The sequence below is a fragment of the Hemitrygon akajei genome, chromosome 5, assembly GCF_048418815.1.
Source record: "Hemitrygon akajei chromosome 5, sHemAka1.3, whole genome shotgun sequence".
Lineage (NCBI taxonomy): Eukaryota > Metazoa > Chordata > Chondrichthyes > Myliobatiformes > Dasyatidae > Hemitrygon > Hemitrygon akajei.
In genome coordinates, this window is record NC_133128.1 from 26,481,644 (window position 1) to 26,507,572 (window position 25,929).

At 39.7% G+C, this 25,929-nt stretch overlaps 1 protein-coding gene across 1 annotated transcript in view; it reads right to left on the reverse strand.

The window, feature by feature from the left end:
- The window catches only part of LOC140727567 (exosomal polycystin-1-interacting protein-like), a 41,714-nt gene extending 20,176 nt beyond the window's left edge, over window positions 1–21,538 (reverse strand). Inside the window, exon 1 of the mRNA XM_073045056.1 lies at window positions 21,394–21,538. The gene's annotated coding sequence lies outside the window, so the exon portion shown is untranslated. The remainder of the gene's footprint in view (window positions 1–21,393) is intronic.
- Window positions 21,539–25,929: the final 4,391 nt, after the last annotated feature.

Consider the following 25,929-nt stretch of genomic DNA (forward strand, 5'->3'; position numbering starts at 1 on the left):
ACAATACTCCACATTCAGCCTATAAATAAATAAAAATAAACATAAGCTGTTAGTTAATGTAGAGGTGATGTTAAATACTTGAATTTGGGAATATAGAACAGTGAACAATCAGTATAGGAACGGGCCCCTCAATCTACACGTCTGTGCTAAACACAAAGCCAAATTAAACTAAGTCTCTTCTGCCTACACATATCTATCCATTGCCTGCACATTTTTGTGCCTAGGTTCACAAGTTAAGTTCCATGATATCTATGGTGAACTGGCTGTTTAGATTCAGAACTGTAAAAGACAGAGAGTAGTGTTCAATGGGTCTTATTCACTGGAGGTCTGTGAAAGTGGTATTCTGCAGTGATCCATACTGGGACTTCTACTGTTTGTGCCATAAATGAATTGGATACAACGTGAAAGAGTGGGTGAGTAAGTTTTCAGATAACACAAAAATTGGTGCTGCTGTGGATGGCATAGAAGATTGCCAAAGGATACACTCAAATATTGCAGATGTAAGCAGAGAAACCAGAGATTGTGTTTAAGCAACACACACAATATGCTGGTGGAACACAGCAGGCCAGGCAGCATCTATAGGGAGAAGCACTGTCGACGTTTCGGGCTGAGACCCTTCGTCAGGTGGGTTTAATCTTGTGTTTAATCTGGGCAGGTGTGAAGTGTTGCAATTTGGAAATCAAATGTAAAGGGAAGAATGGCAGGGGCTGTTAACAGCTTCAATATATGGTGGGATCTTGTGGTCCAAGTTCAAAGCTCTCTGAAAATAACCACACAGGTCAATATGGTGGTAAGGAATGCATTTGTTAGGCATGCCTTTGTTAGTTTAAGCATTGAGTTCAGGAGTCAGGAAGTTATGTCTATCATTGAGGTCAAAGAAACTTCTCCCAAAAGGCAGTGAATCTTTGGAATTCTCTGACTAAGAGGAGAGTGGTAGTTCAGTCTCTGAACATATTTAAGCAAGAGTTCAATGGAACTTTAGGTAATAAGAGAACAATGAATACTGGACAGATTATGGAAAGTGGCAATTTGATAAAAAATCAACCATATTCTTACTGAATGGCAGAGCAGTCACAGGAAACTTAACGGCTGGGCCATTCTTCTTCTGCTTGTGTTTTTATATAGTTTTCAGTCAAGCTGGACAATTGATTGTACTTTGAGGTGATATCATTCATGCTAAGTCTTGATTCAATACATATATACCAAATTTTCTTCATTGGTAAATGGGTGAAGAATAGATTTATTGGAAGTCAAGATTACCCTTTCTGAGCTGACTGTTGTGTGAACATCATTCAAAGTTGTGGTTTTTAAATTTGTGGTAATCAGATTGTACGTCCGTCACAACTCAACTGCAGCTGGGCAGATCTACCACCCTACTTTCGCTGTGTTATATTTAATGATTCTGTTATTAACCATTGTCTCTTTCATTTCCCTCTGCATGTTCCATGTAGTCTACTTCCAGAACATTCCTCTGCAGTTTAACTACTGAATGACTATGGCTTTGTATAAACCGACCTTTGGAATCAATGAAGAACAGAATTAACTCGAAATATCACGAGGCCTTCATCAAATATATTGATTATTATTAGTGGTGACAATAAATGCAGACTTTGCCAACATTACTAGCATTTTTTAAATGGAGATTTGAAAAAAAGTGAATGAGGCACTTTGTATTGCTATTCAATTTGGAAAATGATTTTCAGAAGTCATAAACTAATTGAATAATGATTAGAAAGAGCTAATATTAATCTTTGTAAATACTGTGTGCCTTCCTGTCAATTATTCCACACCATCTATTTGAATGTTGTCACTCATAGTTATTAATTTCAAAATGGCCTTGAAACTGATCATCTGACTGCTTTGACGGATATAAGTTCCCGAGATAAGAGAATAAAGAAAAAAACAACAAAATATTGAAAGCCAGCTTGTTCCTGAGAGTGAACACGTGGAAGTGCATCTCCACAGTCTTACATACTTAGTGCAGTTCTACAATTGTCCCAAAGCTAATGGTTTCCCCCATTATAATCTTTAGAATGTTTTCCCACCAGACTCTCAGCAGTGGTGCGCTAAAACCAGCGAACGAAAACTGCTATAGCACAACATGACAAAGCAAAGTTGAGGGCAGAAGTTTTGGAATATAAAAATGATTCACATGATGAGCTGTATGGTAATTTTTGTCCAACCAGTCTATGGATATAGGGAGCTCCTAATTCTTCGTGGACAAAGCGTTATTGTCAGGCTGAAATAGAATGAATAGTGGCTGTGTATCTCAATCATAGTTTTATTGCTCATTTTGGCTTTGAGCAGCATCATGTGCCTGCTCACTTTGAAAAAAAGGAACACAAAACTCAGTACAGTGCAAAACAGCAGAAAGTACTTCCTGTTTTCTTCAAAGCTGCCCATGTTGTGAGTTGGCTGGTGTTTCTCTTGGCCTTTTCCATTTCCTTTTGTTGCATCTGCACATTTTTCACAATGCATGGTTTTTCATGCCACCTGCCAACAAGGAGAGGCTTACTATGATAGGCCATACTATGCTATACTACTGGCTTGATAAGTGGTGGCTTTTCAAAATGTATTTTACTGAGAAGAAGCCTCATTCTGATGAATATTCCAAATAGGAAATATTTCTTTCAATGCCGGCAGCCAACACTTTGTGGGACCAACTTTTACACTGCCTAGACATTAAATGCCGTTGTCATTAGCACTCCAGTTCTGGACAAAATTTGTGATGTTCCAGTTTCTCTTCCAATGTTACTCTAATCTCATCTTGACCATGATGTTTAGGCCCTATTCCCTCTGAACTGGAGAACATTCCTTGTCATTCCCAGGCTGTCAACACTTCTGTCTCTATAGGCACTGTCTCCCTTCAACCATGGCATTAAAACCCCTCCCTGCAAGCTACTGCACCATTCTCATCCTCCATATTCCTTAACTGGGCCAAAGACTCCTTAATTCCCTTCCATCAAACAGAACTCCTTCAGAGTCAGAATCACAATCAGGTTTATTATAAATGACATACTGTTCATCATGAAATCTGTTATTTTGTGGCAGCAGTAGAGTGCACTAGATAAAAATTACTATAAGTTACAATAAAAAATAAAGAAATAAATAATGCAGAAGGTTAAATCGTGAGGTGGTGTTCACAGGTTCATGGACCTATTCAGAAATCTGATGTTGGAGGAGAAGAAGCTGTTCCTAAAATATTGAACATGGGCCTTTGCAATTAAGTTCTCATTTCTGTCACAGTATCAAAGCAGCCTTGTTCAAGGTCATTGATTATATCTCGTGGAGTTGTGACAAAGGTAAGCTGAACCATGTTGACCTTCTCAGTCTGCAGCTTTGACACAATTGACCACATCGTTATCCAGTATCGCTCACCTGCCATCCAGTTTAAAGGGACTACACTCGCCTGCTTCTGTTCTGATCCACATACATATATCTACCTACCATGCAATTACCTCTGATGTCCTCCAGGGATATTCCCCCCTGACCTTACCTCTTTTCTACATGTTGCCTCTCAACTTCATATGAAGACATGTGGCCTTGGGTTCAGCATGTACCCTGATGACACCTCACTTCACCTTCACATTCCTTGTCGACTCTCTCCAAATGCCCCAACTATTTGTCCAACATTCATGACAACATGAACTGCAATTTCCTCAAATCAAATGTAGGGAAGACCTTGTTCTTTGCTCCACAACCATCTTGGTTCCCAAGCCTTTACTCCACATTTCTGCCTAATGGGTCATAACTGACCTTGAACTCAGCTTTACACCTCAGGTGGCATCACTATTATGACTTAGTTCCATGGCAGTACTGGAGTCTTGCACCACCTCAGCTCTTCTGTTATTTTAACTATTGCTCATGCTTTTGTTTCCTCTAAAAAGCATAAGCAATACAGGGCTGAAGGGCTTGTACTGTGCTGTAGGTTTTCTATGTAAACTTGATACTTCAATTATCTGGCCTCACACATGCTGGTATTTTCTAACAAAATTATTGAAAATTTCTACCAAAGCACCTTAAATTCCATTCTTGAAACACACCTGTATTTGCTGATCTATGCTTGCTCCTGCTTAGGCAATCCTTGATTTTTGTTTACAAATTTCCCCGAGAGCTTGCTCTTTTCTATTTTTGATATCCCTTCCTTTGCTCTGATTCTCTGATATTTTCTCTTCTTCAACTCTGATAATCAGTCCACCCATAATAACCATACGTTCAGCTGCTAAAGCCCAAGCTCCAGAATGCCTCTCCACAGCTTCTACCATAGAGTCATAGAGCACTACAACATAGAAACTGGCCCCTTGGACCATTCAGTCCACAATGAACTACTGTTCTGCCTAGTTCCATCAAACAGCTGCAGGATCATAGACCTCCATACACCTCTCTTGCATGTACTTATCCAAACTTTGCTCAAGTGTAGAAATTGAACTCTCATCCACCACTTCCTTTGGCAGCTCGTTCCACCCTCTGACTGAAGAAGTTTCCCCTCAGGTTCCCCTTAACTGTTTCAACTTTCCCCCTCATCCTATGATCTCTAGTCCTAGTTTCACCCAATGTCAATGGAAAACACCTGCTTGCATTTGCCCCATGAATACCCCTCATGATTTTGTATACCTTCCGTTGTTCTTATATAATGATATATAACATTAAAATATTATGATACCTCCCAGGGCTGTGCGCTGAGCCTGCTACTGTATACTCCGCTCACACATAACTGCATGGCCAAGCACATGAATAATCACATTGTCAAGTCTGAAAATGACAAGACAGTGGTGGGGCTCATCACCAACAAAGAAGAGATTATCTACAAGAGGAAGAGCTTGAGGCCTGATGCCGGGCAAATAACCTCTTCCTCAATGTCAACAAGACAAAAAAGATGGTTATTGACTTCAGGAGAACTCACACCCTTATTTGCATCAGTGACACAGCAGTGGAAACTGCAAGCAGTCTCCAAATCCCGCGAGTGCACATCTTGTACATACTTTCATAGTTCCAGAACACATCCTACACATTCAAGAGGCTTATCAATGCCTCTGCTTTCTGAGGAAACTGAGGAGAGCTGGATTATGCATGACAGTATTTAAGTCCTACTACGGTTGTGCAGTAGAGAACATCCTAATATGCCATGGTATGGGAAGTGCACTACGGCAAGCAAGAAAGCTCAAAACTCCCTGCACATCACCAACACCAGCTTACCACCTGTGGTGAACTACATATACCTGTCTGGACATGCCCCTCTGCTGACTGCTCCTGTGGCTCCTCCCACAGATCCCTGCTCCTGCTCCTCCCTCAGTCTCCAGGATGTTGTGTGGTGGTCTCTTGCTACTAATCGTGGTGCCTTGCAGCTAATAAAAGCCTATTGTTCGCCTCCCGTCTCCGAGAGTTATTGATGGTGCATCACCACCCATTAAGGATATATACACAGAAAAGTGTTGGAAAAGGCCAACAACGCAGTGAAGGATCTCACACACACTGCAAGATTTTGGTGAATGACGTTTGTCACTTGATTGTGCCTGCACAAGTAATCAGATTGAGCTAAACTGCTGCAGGGTCTTGTAATGTGTTGGATTGTTTCTAGTTTCTTTTGGCATTTTCTGTATTTATCATCTTGAATTTGTTGGCCTTTTGTTATGCATTTTTGATCATTTTTGTGTTAACCACCTGATCCAGTATTGCCACAAGGAAAGCCTCTGTTTCTTGGAAGACGTCTCCAGTTCTGGGCCAGATGTTTGATGATGATTCTTGTCGACATCTAGTCTGCTCAGATTGTCGGAATGTCTTCCACGGAGGGCCATGCTCTTCCATTGGCTGACTTTTTACCCTACAGTGATAATTTCTTCATTTTTCTGAGTTGTGCTTTCATTTAAGTTTAGTGGTGTGTACCTTTCAGAATTGTATATGCTCCCATGGAGTGCTGAATCCTGTCTTTCATGATGAAAATATATCTTTTGATGTTTTATCTGATTGTTGTGTATATCTTAATGTCTGTTATTTTGCTTCCCCCTTCTGTCCTAGGTAGTGTTAATCTAAGTGTATTTGAGAGTACATAGTGTTTTCTAAAATTTGCTATTTCAGTTCTTATTTTTCTTTGACAATTTTCCAGATCAGTTTCAGACCAAGATATTATGCCAAAAGGCTACGTTAATATGGGTATAGTGGAAGTGTTTATTGCCTTTGTTATATTTTTACTATTGAGCTCTGTTTGGCAGATTTTCTTAAACCCTGGAGTAAATTCTGATGAAAGCTTTCCCTTTATCGCACTACCAGGGGTGATTGATAAGTTTGTGGCCTAAGGTAGAAGGAGTCAATTTTAGAAAACCTAGCACATTTATTTTTCAACATAGTCCCCTCCTACATTTACACACTTAGTCCAGCGGTCGTGGAGCATATGGATCTTAGACCTCCAGAAAGTGTCCACAGCAGGGGTGATTGATAAGTTCATGGCCTAAAGTAGAAAGAGATGAGTTATATAGCTCTCGTTACATGCATACGCAGTTCAACTCTTTGAGTGATTATGCAGAAAGTTTGAAGTTAATAACTCATCTCCTTTGACCTTAGGCCACGAGTTTATCAATCACCCCTGATGAGTTATTATATGAGTGATTATAGAACACCAATGCTTCAGCAGATCTTATAGGAATTTCACAAATATTGGGTGTAAATTTTATATATATATATAAAATATATAAAAAGAACTTCTATTATCCATGAGTGTGGTACAGATCAAATGTTTTTTGGCAGTGAATATAATAACATGAAAGATTTCTGCTTTTCCTCTGGGCTTGATTTAGAATTAATAGAATCCATTATCAGTTGTTCTTTATATCCTTTCATACCCCTACGGCAAACTTTCTGCTCTTCTGTAAGTATATTGTGGTTATCATAGTGAGTGGTGACTAGTTGTGGGATGCATGATGTTACAATTTTATTTATCATTTGTGAGCAAGTAATGGGACGATATTTTGATGGGTCATTTGTGATTTCTCCTTTAAGTCAGAGACACGTTTTACTTCTGACAAAAATTCAGGCATGTTTTCAGGAATTTTAAGAAAATTTTTGATATGTATTAATCAGTACAGATGAAGGCAAGTAAGTTTGATAGCAATTATAATGTGTTCACTTATCAGTTTTGGGTATGTTTTATAATCACTTTTAACACATCCGTTGTAACTTGAGGTTTTTGCATATCTTCAATTGTGTGTGTGCGTTCATTATCTTCCATATTGAACTTGCTTCTTGATTGAGTGTCACCTATTTTGACTGGATATTAGACCAAAAGTACATTATCTCTGTGTTTGTTGGTAAGTCTGTGCTAGGGTTGGTGACATTTTGGTGCATCGAATTTAGTTTAAATGAATTGTATAAACCTTCTTCATTGTTTCTGAACCGATAATTCTGTTTTCTTCATCCAGTACATTTCATGTACCTGTTCCATCTGGCTTTGTACTACTGTCAGGTTGTGGAGCAGTGTTGAAATGATTCTATTCTCAACAGCACTTCAGAGGTGGCAACTTCATTATTTTCTTATGGTCTTTATGTGGTTTCTTTCCACCTCTTGTGTAACCTCATGCAACCTCATGCTTTATTTGGTTTAACATGTCTAAAGGGATTAAATATTGCTCTAATATCACTTTACATTGATATGCTACTTTTGTACATTTACTTGGATGAAGGGATGTTGTGCTATAAATTGTTGATAAAGTTTGTCCCTGTATGCTGTCATGTCAGTCTCAGGTTCCGTTACTCGATATATCCATGTATTATGAATGTGTTTACTTCTAATAACCATTTCATGCATGTCTTTCTTCTCTGACGGGCTCATTATAATCATCATTTCTTTTTTTTTTCTTTGCACAGTTCATTGTCTTTGTGTACTGGTTGTCTACCCTGGTGTTGCGGTCTTTCATCGATTCTATTATGGGTATTGGATTTATTGAGTATGCCAGCAAGAAGACTAATTTCAGGGATGTAACTGGTGACGTATATGTACTTTGACAAACTTTGAGAAGGATGCAAAGGTCCTTGTCTCTGTTCACCCACAGCATTTGCATAACAGAGAACTCTCTGATCTAGGGTCCCTTGATCACACCGAGACAGACAACAATTGCTGATGAAAGGTCATGAACTCAGTGAAAGGTGCCGGTCGGTCTTCCATCACAGTGCAAGGGAATATGCTGCCGACTGGCACCTGGGCACCTGCCAGCTGCAGGAGTACATACTGAGGGATGAACTAAAGCTTGGTGCAGACAGTGCAGTGGCTCCTTCCACTGCTGCACATGGAGTGGCCAAGTCAAGTGGGAAGCCCCTCAAAGAACCAAAAGGTTTAGCACCCCAGGAGGGGGCTACATGAGTGGCAATGGTGCCATGGCCTTTTAAAAAGAAATAAGTTAACACCACAGTATATAATGACCACAAATGTAAAAGTTTTGAAATTAAAAAATGAATCAAGTACTTGCATGGGTCTTGATTCTAACTTTCATGTCTGCCTGTGACTGCTTGTAAAACAGTAAAAGCCCTGACTGAAAATGGCCTTGTTCTTAGCTTTTCTTATCTCTTCGTATTGTACGTAGTGAGGGGGCCACTATTGTTTAGAACAGAAAGGTATAGAATATACAGTATATAATCCATGCAGCTGGATCAGACTGTTTCTCAATTGGACATTACCGTTATGGTTCTAATGTTTTCTTTGAAGGACTAATCACACAACTAACATTCAGAAGTGAAAGTACAAACTTCATATAGCCGTTTTCCTTTTGGAACTGATTTGCATTGAACTAAAGCCTTCATTTTTTGAGGAGGGTTGGGATTTGGAAAACGATATGATAGCCAGGTTGACTACAAGAGAGGAAAACTGAACTCAGGATTTACTATTTATTAGTTGTTGGCAAAACCAATTTTGCTATACAAGTGAAGGGGCTCTGAAGAGAAGTGAAATATGACTTAGGTGGTGGAAGTGCCATTGGGGAACAATTTAGAGACAGTGACCGCAATTCTGTAAGCTTCGGAGTAATTAAGTAAAAGGATAATGCCTGTCCACACATTTAAGTGCTAAATTGGATGAACTCTGATTTCAATGGTCTGATCACGCATCTGTCAAAAGTAAATCAACATCTGACAAATAGGAGCTGTTTTAAAGAGTTCAGGACCAGTAATGGTGAAAGGCAAAGAAGGGAAGATGAAGAAACCTTGGAAGACAAAGGATATTGCCGGTTAGATTAAGAGATCAAAGGAAACATACAACAGGTTTATACAACTGCAGTCCCTTGAGGAATGTAAAGGATTCAGGAGAATAAATAAGAAAGAAGAGGGGGAAAAGGAAGTCAAGTGAAAATAAAGAGAATCCCACTTCATTCTCCCAATATATTAGGATAAAGAGGGTAGTGAGAGACCATAGGGTGGTGAGTCTGTGGCACATGCCCAAGATGGTATGCACAATAATATCGTGGCACATTGCTGCCCCTCAATTTGTTGTAACCCACCCACAATAAAAAGGTGCAACTTAGAAATTATGTTATATTTCAATTCTCTTTTTAAAAGATTAATACCAATAATTTTGAACCATTTTTTCTAAAATTCATTTATGTAAATATGTCTCCGTTATACTTTTATGAATAGTAAAATAATGAATATATGTAAATAAGCAACAGGACATCCTTTTTCCTTCAAAACATCCATAATCATGATTACTTATTCATTGATCAATAATAATCTCCATTCATCTGATAGAATTTTCTAGAAGATTATTGCCAATTTAGGTACACACTGTCAAAAAGGTTAGCCACCCCTTGCATAAGGGTAATCTATGTGCAAAGAAGATGGGGGGGGGGAGGGAGGGATAACTAATTTTGTTCCTTTAACTAAGGGTAACAACAGATCAATGAAACTTATTTTAATGGTAGGGAAGTTATTGGAGAAAATTCTATAGGATGGGATTTATGTATATTTGGAGAGGCAGATGCTGATCAGGGATAGTAATTGGAGCTTTCTGTGGGGGAAATCCTGCCTCACTAGTTTATCAGGGAGGTAACAAAGGAGACTGACAAAGTAATTGTGTTAGATTTTGTCTATTTGGACTTCAGTAATGCATTTGACAAGATCCTATATGATAGGCTGTCCCAAGCAGTTAAGGCTTATGTGACTCAGGATGAACTTGTCAGGTCTTCACAGGCAGATATCTCCCAGTCTCCAGCGAGGTAACAGGAGTCACCTGCCACTCATTTCCAACTCACCACACGCAGCCTATTTAAACCCCAGCTCTCATCCACAGTGCTCGTTCACCAATCAAACTAACCAGCCTCAACCAATTGCTCCAAGCCTTTAATTACCTTGCTGTCTGTATCTGTTCTCTCTCGTTTTGTGGCCCCACATGGCTTGTTATTTTTGCAGTCCATTATTAAAGTTATTGTTCATCACTGAATCGTCTCCACTGTTCTGCTTTTGGGTCAAAGCTCCTCTGTATTTCCCGATAGAACTAGCCAAATAGGTCCAAAGCTAAGTTAACAACTGGAACAAGTAGTGGCAGAATAATGTTTGTCTTCTGATTGGGAGTCTGTGGCTAGTGGCACAATGCAGGAATTAATGCTAGGACTCTTGTGTGTGATAAACGTTAACAGCTTCAAAGTTCAAAGTGAATTTATTATCAAAGCACACATATGTCACCATATACAACCATGAGATTCATTTTCTTGTGGACCTCCTCAATAGATTCACTATAGAATAATAGCCATAATCGAATCAATGAAAGACCACACCAACTTGGGCGTTCAGCCATTGTGCAAAAAACAACAAACTGTGCAAGTACTAAAATAAAGTAATAATAATAATAAATAAGCAATAGGCAATAAGATGAAGAGTAATTGAAAGTGAGTCTATATGTTGGGGGAGCATTTCGTGATGGGGCAAGTTCACTTGACAGAAATTATCTCTTCTGGTTCAAAAGCCTGATGGCTGAGGGGTAATTGTTCCTGAACCTGGTAGTGTGCGTCCTGAGGCTCCTGTACCTCCTTCCTGATGGCAGCAGCGAGAAGAGAGCATGATCTTTGGGTGGGTGGGGTCCCTGATAATGGATGCTGTTTTCCTGTGATGACTCTGTGTAGTTGTGCTGAATGATGAGGAGGGTTTTAATCATGATGGACTGAGACTTAACTACTGTTTGTAGGATTTTCTGTTCAAGGACATTGGTATTTCCATACCAGGCTGTGAATCTCCACACAACTACAGAAGTTTGAGAAGTTTTATGTATTAGGCTGAATCTTTGCAAGCTCCTGAAGTAGAGCCGCTGTTGTCCTTCCTTCATAAATGCTGGGCCCAGGACGTGCCCCTCTGAAATGATATCACTGAGAATTTAAAATTGCTGACCGTATCCACCTCCGATTTTTAAAAAAATATATTTTTATTGAAGGAATAACACAATACAGAATATATTGTTATGAGTGATGAACAGACCTGATGGTCAATGGGGTACAGAGTTAACCATTCCCAACCCCACTCCTGAGAACTACGAACTATTGCTGTTGCTATGCTGCTCATGAGAGAGAGAGAGAGAGATGAAACACAGACAAGAACATCTGCTACAGATAAGAGGGGGAGAGAGACTGTTGATTTACTGTATTTTGACTGTTCCTGGATTATTTACCTTCCACTGCAAGGACTTTACTTTGCTCGTTAACATTCCTCAGGAGATAGCAGGAGTGGCCTGATTTGATGGACATGGTCATTCAGAGTTGATGGATAGCTGAGACCCCGTGAGTGGGGATAAAAGACAGGTCTGGGGAGACACCCTTCAGACACACCAGTGGACACTGACAGTGTTGGGAACCCACAGAAAGGTAGGGGCTTCGGAGACCAAACTAGGAGATCGGTCAGTAAGGTCACAGAGTTACAGCAGGGCCGGTGGGGACTTGTGTGTGTGTCCACTCATGCCTGGGTGACGAGTCCACCACAGAAGAATGGTCTAGCTGAAGACCAGAGGGGCCATAACTGAATGGCCACAACAACACGACGAATTAAGAAAGCAATGGAAGGTTTGCCCGCTGTAGCTGTTACCTCTCGCTCACTCTCTCTCTCCCCAATGATTTCAATACAACAACCATATCCACCTCAGCATTTATGAACTGAACTCTATACTTTCCTATGACAATTCATTTACCCCTAGACATCGATAGAGCTCGTTTATTATTGATTATTATTATTCCTACACTTTTAGATTTATTACTGCCAACTTGTTTTATATGTATATTTGCATTTTTGATATTGTATTGTGTAGTTTACTAATAAACACCTTTAGTTTGGTACGACCAGACTCGAAAGGATTCTTCTTTCTCTGCTGGTCAGACACCCAGTTACAGGGTACGTAACAATATAATAGATTACATTTTCCTCCATTTTGCTTTTATATCTTACCCCTAAACAAACCTCCCCTCACCTGCCCTCCCCGAACATACCATGGCAGCTAATGTATTTACAATACAACAATTCACAAATACAAGTACGGACATTTCACAGCCACACTGGACTAGCTCACAGTCCTCTGTTTCCCTCCTCCTGAAGTCAATAATCAGTTCCTTGGAAACCAGCAGCTTGGATGGGAATGTAGGAGATGCATTCAGTAAGTTTGTTGATGACATAAAAATTGGTAGTATTGTGGATAGTGAAGAAGGTTGTCAAAGGGTCGAGAAGAATACAGATTAGATGAAAGGTTGAGTGGAGCATTGGCGGATTTAACTTAATCATAATAAGTATAATGTGTTGCATTTTCGGAAGTCATGAAGTGATAGGATATATCGTAGGACAGTAAACAATGTTGATTAACAGAGAGACTTTGGTGTTTTAATTCACAATTCCTTGAAAGTGGAAATGTGTGTAGATAGGATGGCGATGAGGCATATAACATGCTTTCCTTCACAGGACTGGGCATGGAATCTAAAAGTCAGAAAAGGAGTCTGATGGACCTGCTTTTTCAAACATTGAGGCTATAGATGATATTTGGAACTTGTTGACAGAGGAGATAATGGAATCATATATAATCACTACATTTAAAAGATATTTAGAAAGGCACTTAAATAGGCCATGCATGGAAAGATAAGGTTCTAATTAAGATAAATGGGACTAGCGTAGATGGACAAAGAGGAACGCATGAGTATTATGGGCTGTAGGGTCCTTTTTCTGTTCTGTGAGAGTCTATATTTCTAATTTCCATATTTCTGCTATTTAGAAAGCCATTTGTTTCCTGTCAGAGAAGCAGGATTGAGGGTATGTAGCTCCAGGATGAAAGGTTGATGCAACAACTTGTTTCCTACTCTTCCTGGCATTGTTAGCTCACTTCAACAATGGGCCAGAACTTATTGTTAGTCATGAGTCAGCTGCGGTTATCTGTAATACACCCAAAATGCTGGAGGAACTTGGCAGGCCAGGCAGTATCTATCGAAAGGAGTAAACCGTTGATGTTTTGGGCTGAGACCCTTCATCAGGACTAGAAAAAAGAGATGAGAAGGCAGCATCTATGGAAAAATGTAAACAGTCAACTTTCCAGGCCAAGACCCTTCACCAGGAAGGGACTTCTTAAATCTTTTTACCAGTCCTGATGAAGGATCCCAGCCCAAAATGTCAATGGCTTCTTTTTTTGCATAGATGCTTTTGAGTTCCTCCCCCATTTTGTGTGTGTGTGATTTCCAGTATCTGCAGATTTTCTCTTGTTTGTAGTTACCTGTTGCTCATTCCCTCCACGCCACTTCACTTACAAGTAAAAGGTAATGCCCTGCATGGTTAAAATGCTTTGTAAGACACACCCCAGTTTTGTCAGCTGTCAAACCTGTCAAAAGCTTTGAATATTTCTGAATGTCTCAGTTCAGAAGCACTCAAAAAGTACTAAAACCAATTAAGCATTTCAAAATCTTATTGAATACTTAAAACAATATAAAGTAAAAACAGTTAAAAATATAAGGTACCTTACACCTTTTCTTCTCCAGCAAAGCAAGTTAAGTAGGAAGATTCTTCAGTATAACTGCAGTCAGGATAGAAGGCTTGGGCGGTGTTGCTATGATGGTTCCAAACAGCAGGGTGTGAGTGGAAATACTGGAGTTTTGGCTAGAACTGCCAGAGTTTCCCGTCAAGGTCTGTTCACCACAAGCCTTAAAATTGCTAACTCTGTACGTGTAGTGAATGATAGCAGGGAAGTTTGTAATTTTCTAAGCCTTTACTCTACTCCAGCTTCCCTAGATTGACTGCAAATTTAAATTTAAATTCCGACGTGAGGTACTTGCAGCACGATCTGGACTAGCTGGAAAAATGGCGGATGGAATTTAATGCAGACAAGTGTGAGGTGTCGCACTTTGTCAGGACAAACCAGGGTCGGACTTACACAGTGAATGATACGGCGCTGAGGTGGAACAGAGGGATCTTGGAATACAGATCCGTAATTCCTTGAAAGTGGCGTCATAGATGGAAAGACAGCTTTTTGGCACAGTAATCATTATAGGAGTTGGAATGCTACGCTGCAGTTGTCTAAGATGTTGGGTGGAGTTGAATTTGGAGTATTGCATATAGTTCTGGTCACCTACCTACAGGAGGGAGAATTGTCAATAGATTTAAAGAATACAGAGAAAATTTACAAGGATGTTGTCAGGATTTTAGGACCTGGGTTATAGGGAAAGGTTGAGGAATGAGGAGAAATAGGAGAATGAGGGGAGATTTGATAGAGGTATACAAAATTATGTGGAGTATAGACAAGGTAAATGCAGACAAGCAATTTCCACTGAAGTAGACTAAGACTAGAACTAAGGTTAATGGTAAAAGGTAAAATATTTAAAGGAAACCTGAAAGGAAACTTCTTCACTCAGAAGGTGGTGCGAGTGTGGAATGAGATGCCAGTGGATGTGAGTTTACAACACTTAAGGGAGATTTAGATAAGTACACAAATGGGAGGGACATGGGACTAGATGGGCTGAGGGGCCTGTTTCTGTGCTGACTCTGCTGCATCAAACACGCAAGTAAATATAAAAGACTTACACGAATGTCAAAAACAAGGTTTGAAAGCATTAGACAATCCATCACAATCCATCCTTCAAAGTCCCCCCACATTACAAAACCTAGCCAATTTAATTCAGGTCCCTGTGATTATAACAGCAATGGAAATGGCAAGGAACAGTGGGCAGAACAATACATAGAGCTGAAGGCCTGTTCTCCAAAACTAGCTGTTAAAATACAATTACAGTACATCAACACCAATGTGAAAATTGTCCAGGTATATCCAGACTACAAAAAGTAGAACAAACTGACTAATTATCACCTATGCAGTCACCTCCCAGTCATCTAATTGCTCCTATTTAGCAAGCACCAGCTCATTAACATCCTGCATATGTTTTGCTGGGAATATGCTAGGTCCCACTATTCTCCAGTCTTAATTTGAATCTAACAGGTGAACTGAAAGATACTGTCCTTGACATTAGGACAACATACAATTTAACATGGCATGAAGGAATTCAAGTAAAGGAACATCAATCTCAATGAGTACTAAAGGGAAACAGTCCGCTGGTCAACATTCAGGTATTGTCTCCTGAATAGCAAGTATATTTGTGATGTACAGTACAGTGCAATAGTCTTGGGGACATTTATGTAGCTAAGGTGTCAAACACCTTTGCTCAGTACTGTATTTGTCAATGTGGAGTGGAGAGTGAGTTTGTAAATCTGGCCAGAGCAAAAGATCTTGGAAATGGTGAGGATGGAGCACTGTGGAAGGGGTGTAGGACAGGTGGCAGAGAAAGAGTACCGGAGGGGGGGGGCGGGGCGCACAGGTGCAGCCACACCCAGCCCTGAGACACCAGGCAAGGTCAATTTGATTCCAAGCAATTGGTTTATTGTTCATTAAAGAATGTCTCTCTGGTGCTTCCTGCTTCCTCCCCTCTCCCTTCCACTTTTCCCCAAACATGATTCCCCTCTCCCTGCCCCCTTCCCACTCTCAGTCCACAACAGAGACTCGTATCAGAATCAGTTTTATCATTACTCCTATGTCATGAAATTTGTTTCCTTGGCAGCAGCAGTACAGTGCAATGCATAAACTACTACAGTACTGTGCAAAAGTCTGAGGAACCCCAGCAATACACATGTGCCTAAGCCTTTGTACAGTACTGTACGTTTGCAAAGCTCGAGTCATCTCCAATTGGAGTGGCTATAACCAACTATATTCCAGAGTATTACTGTCCCTGAATCTCTTTCCACCAACTATATTGGAGTTACAATTGACCAGAATTGTAACTAAACTACCTGCAGAAATAGAGCAGCTAAATACAGTAAGATGCTGAAGATGTTCTATAGGTCAGTTGTGGAGAGCGCCCTCTTCTTTGTGGTGGCGTGTTGGGGAGGAAGCATTAAGAAGAGGGACGCCTCACGTCTTAATAAGCTGGTAAGGAGCGCGGGCTCTGTCGTGGGCAAAGTACTGGAGAGTTTAACATCGGTAGCTGAGCGAAGGGCGCTGAGTAGGCTACGGTCAATTATGGAAAACCCTGAACATCCTCTACATAGCACCATCCAGAGACAGAGAAGCAGTTTCAGCGACAGGTTACTATCGATGCAATGCTCCTCAGACAGGATGAAGAGGTCAATTCTCCCCAATGCCATTAGGCTTTACAATTCTACCGCCAGGACTTAAGAACTTTTTAAAAGCTATTATTAATGCTTTTTGAGATAGTGATTTAGATGCATATCATTTTTTTTTACTGAGTTAAGTATTGTATGTAATTAGTTTTGCTACAATAAGTGTATGGGACATTGGAAAAAAAGTTGAATTTCCCCATGGGGATGAATAAAGTATCTATCTATCTATCTAAGTCAGACACCGAGTATTGATGTACTGATTCCCAAAGCCATTTACAAGTTACAAATCAAGGAATGCAATGGAGTTGTCTTAACTTGTCTGATGACTGCAGCTCCAATAACAGGACACAATATCCAGGACAAAGCAATTTATTTGATTGACTAAACTGACATGCCTCTCGTGCACAGTGGTTGCAGTGTATGCCATCTAGAAGATGTCCTTATTACCTGCTAAATTGTTCCAAAATCAACGGTGAAATTTACCATTGCTTTTAACTGCATGGGTTACAGTCTTTGGTCACCTACCCATGGAACTACCCATGATATGCACCTCGAAAAGATGGAGAGGCAACACCTCCATCTAATGTCTTTACAAAATCCTCCAAAGCGACTGCATGATAAACAAACCAATACTGGCCTGGGAAAAGATGCCAACATTCTCAGCAGTGAAGCCTTAACTGCACTCACCCATATAAATTAGGTAGGCTGTATCTAGGCACAAGATCCCTAAAACGCTATTCCAAGCTCTGCCATACCAAAAGATGGATCTGGATAATGTGGACTTGGAGAGGATGTTTCAAGCTAATGCGTGAATCTAGAACCAAACGATATGGCCTCAGAACAGAAGGACATCCCTTTAGAATAGAGACGAGGAAAAATTTCTTTAGCCAGAGGGTGGTGAATCTGTGGAATTCACTGCACAGACATCTGTGGAGGTTAAATTTAAACAAAGGCCGATAGGTTCTCGATTTGTAAGGGTGTCAAAGATTACTGGTGGAAGGCAGGAGAATGGGATTTAGAGGGCAAATAAATTAGCCCGGATTGAATGGTGGAGCACATTCAATGAGGCGAATGCCTTAATTCTATTCCTACATCTTATGGTTTTATGGATTATCAGGTGAATTATCAGGATGTTTCAAAGCCTCCTTGAAAACGAATAATATCTCTAGTGAATCCTGGGACAGCCCACTACAAAACAATTCAAAATGGAGAAGCATCCATGAAGGTAGTGAGAACCTGAAGTCTACGTATCAGAAGAATACAGATGTCCAGTATATAAAGTTGAAAGAAGGACACCACCACTGACAGAAGTCACCCAGCTCTATGAGGGTCTGCCAACTGGACAAAGAAAGCATTCCAATATCATCACCTTCCCCACCCCGATCCATAAACTGTAATACCAAAGACAAGGGCATAAGGAATTTGCATGTTTCCCCCAGGATGCACATTGCCCTAAACTGAAAATTCACATGCTTCATTATTGCTAGGTCTAAACACAAGAAAATAAAGGGAGAAAGCAGCAGAGTTAGGTCATCTGGTCCCTCAAGCCTGCCCCACCATTTCATATGATTATGGCTGATCTGTCCCAATTTTCACCTGTTTTTCCGTTCCAGTTCCTAGAGTCTTCATTAATCTCGTCTTTTAAAAATACATGAACTTCCACTTTAAATACTTCTAATGATCTGGCCTCCAAATACCCTGAATTCCAGTTTAAGTCACCTTCTAAGAGTAGAAATTTCTATGCAGTTCTATTTTAAATGACCATCGCATTATCTTGTAGTTATGTCCCCCAATTTGCAAATATCCCACTTGTGAAAATGTTCAACATGTGTTCTACTATGCCCTTGTTCTTGTAAATGCCAAAGAATCTATAGCCAACATCCCTAGCCCTTACTGATAAGACTATCCTCTCTCCATTAAGATAATAATGTGCCTTTTGATTCCTCACACTTCACTAAATTAAACTTCATTTGCTAAGTTTTCATGTATCTCATTGCAGAATCACATTAATTTAATCACAACCACCTAATTTATTTCCGCCTAATTTTGTGGCACTGACAAACTTGGATACTTTAAACTTCGCTCTATCCTCCAGATTATTAATATAAATAATATATAATATGTGGGTCAGGAACTGATCCCTGGGGCACTACACTTGTTACTGATTTATTCTGTCTTGCAGCCTTCAACATGAAAAGCAAATCCTGGGACACTATCTCCAACAGTGTTGTAGGAGTATCTTCACTGGAAGGACTGCCATTGTTCTAAGACTTATCTTCACTTTCTCAAGGGCAGTTAGACAAGAGTAAAAATTTCTGGCCTTGACAGTGATACCAGCATTCCATTAGCGAAATAAAAAAATCTACTCACCCATAAGCATATCAAAATCTTTAAAGGACTTACTGGATACCTTGATATGCTAAATATCAAAACTTTTCAAATTTAAAAATTTAAAATTTGTGAGAGTAAGCATTCGGCACGGACTAGAAGGGCTGAGATGGCCTGTTTCCGTGCTGTAATTGTTATATGGTTATAAAAACCCTTGATTACTTTAAACAAATGTCTTTCTTGTACGAATCTTAAAAACAGAAAGGGTAGGCCTCAGATAAGTGCAGATTATAAATTAGGTTATTCCTAACCATTTTAATTTAGACAGAAACTCTGTTGAAAAAACGTTATGGGCATGAAATGTCATCATTGCTGTAGTGATGAAAATGAATAACATAGTTTTCTGAGATGTGAGATTGGTTAATAATTCTCTATCACTGAGTAAGTGATATTTGAAAGGAGTTCCTGTTGGGATTCAACTGATTATTTAATAATGTATTAAATGTTTGAGCAGTGTATGTAAAGAAAAATGTTTATGATCCAAAACTATTGAGCATTGGGCTCGAATCCATCTTTTAAAATGGCAGAAATAAATCAAATACATTTTATATTCATAACTAATCAAATATTTGTCATGTGTTCCTTCAGATCTCCTTGAGTGGAGATAATGATTAAAGGTGTTGAAATAAAGTAATTGCCATGATTGATGTTAGTGGTGGGGTGTTAGTAGAGGGTAAAATGAATGCAGCAAGTTACAAGGAATGAACATCGAACTTCTGGTAATTGCTCCCCCCTTCATTATTCCCAGTCCTGTTTCCTCTATCTCACTTACCTGCCCATCACCTCCCTCTCCTGTTCATCCCCTTTTCTTTTCCTCCATCGTCTTCTACCCTCTCCTATCAGATTCCCCCTTCTCCAGCCCTTTATCTCTTTCACCTATCAGCTTTCCAGCTCTTTACTTCACTACTCCCCCACTTCTGGTTTCACCTGTCACCTACCACCTTGCACTTCTTCTCCTCCCCCCACCTTCTTGCACTAACTTCTCATCTTTTCTTCCAGTCCCGTTGAAGTGTCTCAGCCTGAAACGTCGACTGTTTACTCTTTTCCATAGATGCAGCCTGGCCTGTTGAGTTCCTCCGACATTTTGTGTGCGTTGCTTGGATTTCCAGCATCTGTAGATTTTCTCCTCTAATAAAGTGACCACTGAGAGAATATGAACTTAAATTTCCAGCTACAGCTATTGGCTTTTTCACACCTGGAGTGAGAAATGTTTTTCTTCTCCAAGGATAGAGGAAAGTGAAAAGAACTAGCTTCTTTAAAATGAACATCAGTTTTTAAGTATATTTTCTGAAAGACTAGGATGATTGCCTTGAAGGTTCATGACTCAATGTGATAGCATGCACTTTAAAGTATCACAAAAAGAATGAGCAACTGTCAATAAAAGATATCAACAAATCTACAAACATTTGTATTATAATTTCTTTTCCTTACTTTATGTCAACCCTCTCTCAAAAGATGGTAAACCCTTTTATTTTTCACATTTTGCTTTCATAATTATGTAATGTTGGCATTAGAACACAAGTGCAAATGAACCTCAACAGATGTTTAGTAGTACAGGAAGGCTAAAATAACTAACTGTATTGTGGAGCATATTGCTTTAGCTTAATCACTTGTGGTTATTCATTATTCTGAAAGCAATTTTACAGATTGTGTACTTGAAGTACTAGAAATGGGATCAGGTTGTCATCTGAGGTGTAAACTCCATATGTAAGTAGCTAAATCCATCCAGATCCAACAGTTAACCACAGTCGGATACAAGGAACACCACTGTAATGGAAGTTAATAAATAAAATGATGATTGCTACTGATTGAATGATGACATCATATTGCTCATTTGAAACCAACATTTTATGTTGCTAAGGCTACTCAAGCCCATACAGCTCAATATATTTTGGCAGAAGGCAATGGAAAAAACAGTTAGCTTTACGTAGAACACTAACCACAGTATAAAATAGTTATATGCATAGGAATGAAGGGTAACTCATTGTATTTTCACGATGAGCCAAACCATCAATGCTATACTGTGATGTTGAAAAGAATCGGAAGAAAAATGCTTCCAAAATCTGGAACACAAGTGAGCCAAGAAGGAACCTGCTTGTCCTTTGTTTATGCTAATTTTTATATTATTCCAGAAGGATTTTCCCCTAAGAATTTGTGATGACAGCAACACTTTATTTTATATGTTAGAGGAGCTATTAACAATACACTCAAGATTTTTAATCTTTCAATGTTGTTCCTTCTTTGGTTGCAAAAGATACTATGTAATTCCTGTACCTTCTCCTTCCACAAAAGACAATTTTGATCTTAACACTGAAATGCTGATCTTAAAGTTACGGCAATGAATAAACAGATGATAAAGCTAATAAACCATAAAACTTTAGAGATTAAATTTGGATAATTTAGTGCTTTGCTTACCTCCTGTTATTTGTAGTCCTCTTCAGTCAGTCTAAATCAGTTTCTTGTGCAGTATGACCTCATGCCTCACACCAACCATTCTCTCTGACAGTGTTATAAATCTGGAAGTGAATGGAATGTACTTTGTGATCTTGGACTTGCTTTACTCAATGCTCAGTGGAGGCCATAACCCACAGCTGTTACCACAGCAACAGATTTAAGATAAAGGGCGGCCCAAGACCCATGACTTAATTATTAACACTGCAGGATGACAAGTATCCTTAATTTATTCGAACTGCTCCAAACTTCCAAATGTACACTGTCTCAGACTTTCAATGTTGTGAAATTTATTCAGAGCTTACAGCCTCATGACAATTTTACTAACCAATCTAAATTAAAAAATCATGAACAAAAGAATAAAAGAGAACTAAAATAACAAATTATGTCAGCATGTCTGAAATTAATTAACATTGTCAGTAGGAAGATTTTGTTCGAGAAATGTTTCCAGGAAAAATTGGGAACTGTTCTTTTAGATAGCTTTATGATTTCACCGGGAATATATTTGAGAGGAAATCTTCTCACTATATTCAAGGTATTTATAACACATCACGGTTAGAGAAACATTCCAAGTCTTATGTTATGTCCACAAAAAGCAGGACAACCCCACCCTGAGCATAAACTATCCAATCAATGCATTTAATCATCAGTAGAATGATGCAAGAGTTTATCAAGTGTTTTTTTAAAATATACCCACAAGTTTCCTGCTTAATGTTCCTCCACTGGGGTCTGAAAAAACCATTTGGTTCCTGACCTCAAAACAGCCACAGTGCAAACATGGAGCTGAACTCTGGATTGACTGACTTTGACATCTCTGAAATAATCAAACAAATGTGAAATCAGTGAACCTTCATAAAATAGAGATAGAAATGTGTGGGGAGAAGTGGCAGCGTAGGAGAGTAATCTCAAAGTTCAAAGTAAACTTATTATCAAAGTACATATATGTCACTATATGTAGCCCTGAGATTCATTTTCTTGTGGGCATACTCAATAAATCTATAATAGAATAATAACCAAAATAGAATCAATGAAAAATTGCACCAACTGGGCATTCCACCAGAATGCAAAAGACAACAAACTGTGCAAATATGAAAAGAAAGAAATAATAATAATAAAAAAGCAATAAATATCGAGAGCATGAGACGAAGAGTTTTGAAAGTGAGTTCATAGGTTGTGGAAACATTTTGCTGATTGGCAATGAAGTTGAATGCAGTTATCTCCTTTGTTTCAAGAGCCTGATGGTTGAGGCATAATAACTGCTCCCTGACCTGGTGGTGTGAGTCCTGAGACTCCTGTACCTTCATCCTGATTGCAGAAACAAAAAGAGAGCATGTCCTTGGTGGTTGGGTCCCTGATGATGGATGTTGCCTTCCTGTGACAATGTTCCATGTAGTTGTGCTCAATTGTTGGGAGGACTTCTCCTGCGATGGACTGGACCGTATTGACCACTGTTTGTAGGATTTCTTGTACAAGTGCACTGGTGTTTCCATGCCTGGCTGTGATGCAACCAGTCAATCCACTCTCCACTACACATCTATAGAAGTTTGTCAATATTTTAGATGTCATGCTGCATCTTCACAAACTCCTAATGAAGTAAAGGAACTGCTGAGCTTCCTTCCTAATTGCACTTTCGTGCTGGGCCAGGACAGGTTCTCTAAAATAATAAAACCCAGGAATTTAATGTTACTAACCCTCTCCACCTCTGATCTTCCAATGAGGACTGGCCCACGGACCCTCTAGTTTCCTTCTCCTGAAGTCAATAATCAGCTCCTTGGTCTTGCTGACAATGAATAAGAGGTTGCTGTTATGGCACCACTCCACCAGATTTTCAATCTCCTTCCTACATACTCATTCATCACTACCTGTGACTCGGCCTACGACAGTGGTGTTGTCAGAAAACATGAATACGATATTGGAGCTGTGCTTAGCCACACAGTCATAAATATAAAGTGAGTAGAGCAAGGGGCTAAGGACACAGCCTTGGAAATAGTGGAAGAGATGTTGTTGCCGATCTGTACTGACTGTAGTCTGCAAGTGAGTAAATCAAGAATTCAATTGCACAAGGAGGTATTGAAGCCAAGGTTTTGGGGCTTATTGATTAGCTTTGAGGAGATGATGGTATTGAATATTGAGATGTAGTTGATAAAGAGCATCCTGATGTATGCATCTTTGCTGTCCAGATATTCCAAGGTTGAGTGAAGAGCCAATGAGATGGCATCTGCTGTGGACTCGTTGCTCCATTAAGCAAATTGGAGAGGATCTAAGTCACTTCTGAGCCAGGAGTTGACATGTTTCATTACCAACCTCTCAAGATACTTCATCACTACTGGACAATAGTCCTGGAGGCAGGTTATCATGTTCTTCTTTGGCACCGGTATTACTAAAGCCTGCATGAAGCTGGTGGGTACCTCAGATTGCTGAAGTGAGGTTAAATACCTCAGTGAACACTCCAGCCAGTTAGTCAGCACAGGTCTTTAGTATTTGGCCAGGAACCCCATCTGAATTGGATTCGTCTTGTGGGTTCACATTCCTGAAGGCTGCTCGCATGTCGGCCTCAAAGAATGAGATCACAAGCTCTTTGAGTACCCTGGGAGCTCATAGTGGCTCCTCCATGTTTTGACGGTCAAAGCAAGTATAGAAGTCATTGAGATCATCTGGAAGTGAAGCCCTGTTGCCATCCAGGTTGCTTGATTTAAATTTATTAGAGGTGATAGTATTCAAGTACTGCCACAACTGTCGAGAATCCTTCATTAATTCAAATTTAGCCTAGAATTACTACTCTGCCTGTGAGATGGCTTTCCAAAGATTGTAACTGGTCCGTTTCTGGTCAACAGACCTGAATGCCTCTTGTCTGGCTTTCAGCAGATTCTGGGTCTCATGGTTCATCCAGGGCTTCTGATTGGGGGAGACTGAATGATTTTGTGGAGACACACTTACCTGAAATTGTCTTAATAAAGTCCATAACAACCATGGTGTACTCATTCAGATCCACAGATGAGTCCTCTTTTATTGTTGGAATTATGCCTGGAACTACAGAAAGTGGTTTATCTGTTGAAGTGCAATTACCACATTATGTAGATTTGTTGTACAGGAGGGTGCTATTTTACCCATTGGTTCTTTGCCAGATTTTGCAGTTCCAAACCAGTGTTGTAAGAGTTGCTTTAGGTAATTTTCTAGATATCCACAATCTTCAACTAGTTATGCTGCCAGCACTAAACACATTCTGCTTTCAGGAAGATAGAAAACACACAGATAAAGCAAACCATAGATTCTTGGCAGGACCTTAAACTGGAGAGTGACCATGGAAAATATAGTTCTCAATAGTTCTGCTAAGTTCAGATGCTGGAAATCCAGAGTAACCACACAAAATGCTGGAGGTCCTCATCAGGTCAGGCAGGATGGAGAGGATTAAACAGTTGACATTTAGGGTGGAAACCTTCATCAGGACTTGAAAGGATGCGAGGGGTGGGAACAAGAAGCCAGAATAGGAATGTGGGGGGAGGGGGAGGTATACAAGCTGAGCACATGGTCATAGAGTTTTAGAGAAGCAGAGACCACAGAGGGGGAGCAGTGAAAGAGGGTCTCTCACTATTTATCCCTCTCCATAGATGCTGCCTGATTTGCTGAGTTCCTCCAGCATGCTGTGTGTGTAGTCCCATATTCAACCTAGCAGTTACAAATTAAGATTAGAGAAACGTCACCTATCAATGTTCTCAAAAAACTGAAGGAAAATAGATGTCAGATCTGCTTTCCAATCACCTTTACTATAAATAATAATCTTTTTAGTGGCCGCAGATATGTCAGCCTTCAGACTCGCAGTATGCATATTCTGTGATAAGGCTGAGGAAGTAGATACCAAAGGGTTAAATAATAGTGACCATGTCATCAGAGAAGACCATCTGTTCTGAATTTCCTTTAAGGAAGAAAATGTGCCTCCATTACTTGATTTGGTCTACATGTGGTTTCATAGTAGACTTATAGCAGCATAGCTAATTCTCAAGTGCCTTTTGAAGTGGCTTAAGTAGGCATTAATTATACCAAACAATCACGAGTAAAGATATAGCGATTAAGCAGAATGAATCACTTGTCATTGACCTAGGCGAAGTGTTTGATGCACCATCAATAACTCACTCTGAGACGTAAGAAGTGAGATATCGGCTTTTATTGACTGGAGGAATGAACAACACTACATCCTGGAGAATGAGGCCGGGCTCAGGCCTCAATCACCTTTATACAGGGGTTTGTGGGAGGAGCCACAGGAGCAGTCCAGACAGGTATATGTAGTTCACCACAGTGTTCAAATCTGAAAACTTCTCTTGGCCAGTCAACCCTGCAAGTGCTGTACATGATCTGTGAACTTAGCTAAAATTGAGAAGTCTATTTCATGGAATAGCGATATCATAATCATACACAGTAAACTTACTTTCCCATTGTCTACTATTATGATCCGCATAACCAGGTGAAACTTGCCAGGATTGAGATTTAAAGCTCAATGACTTT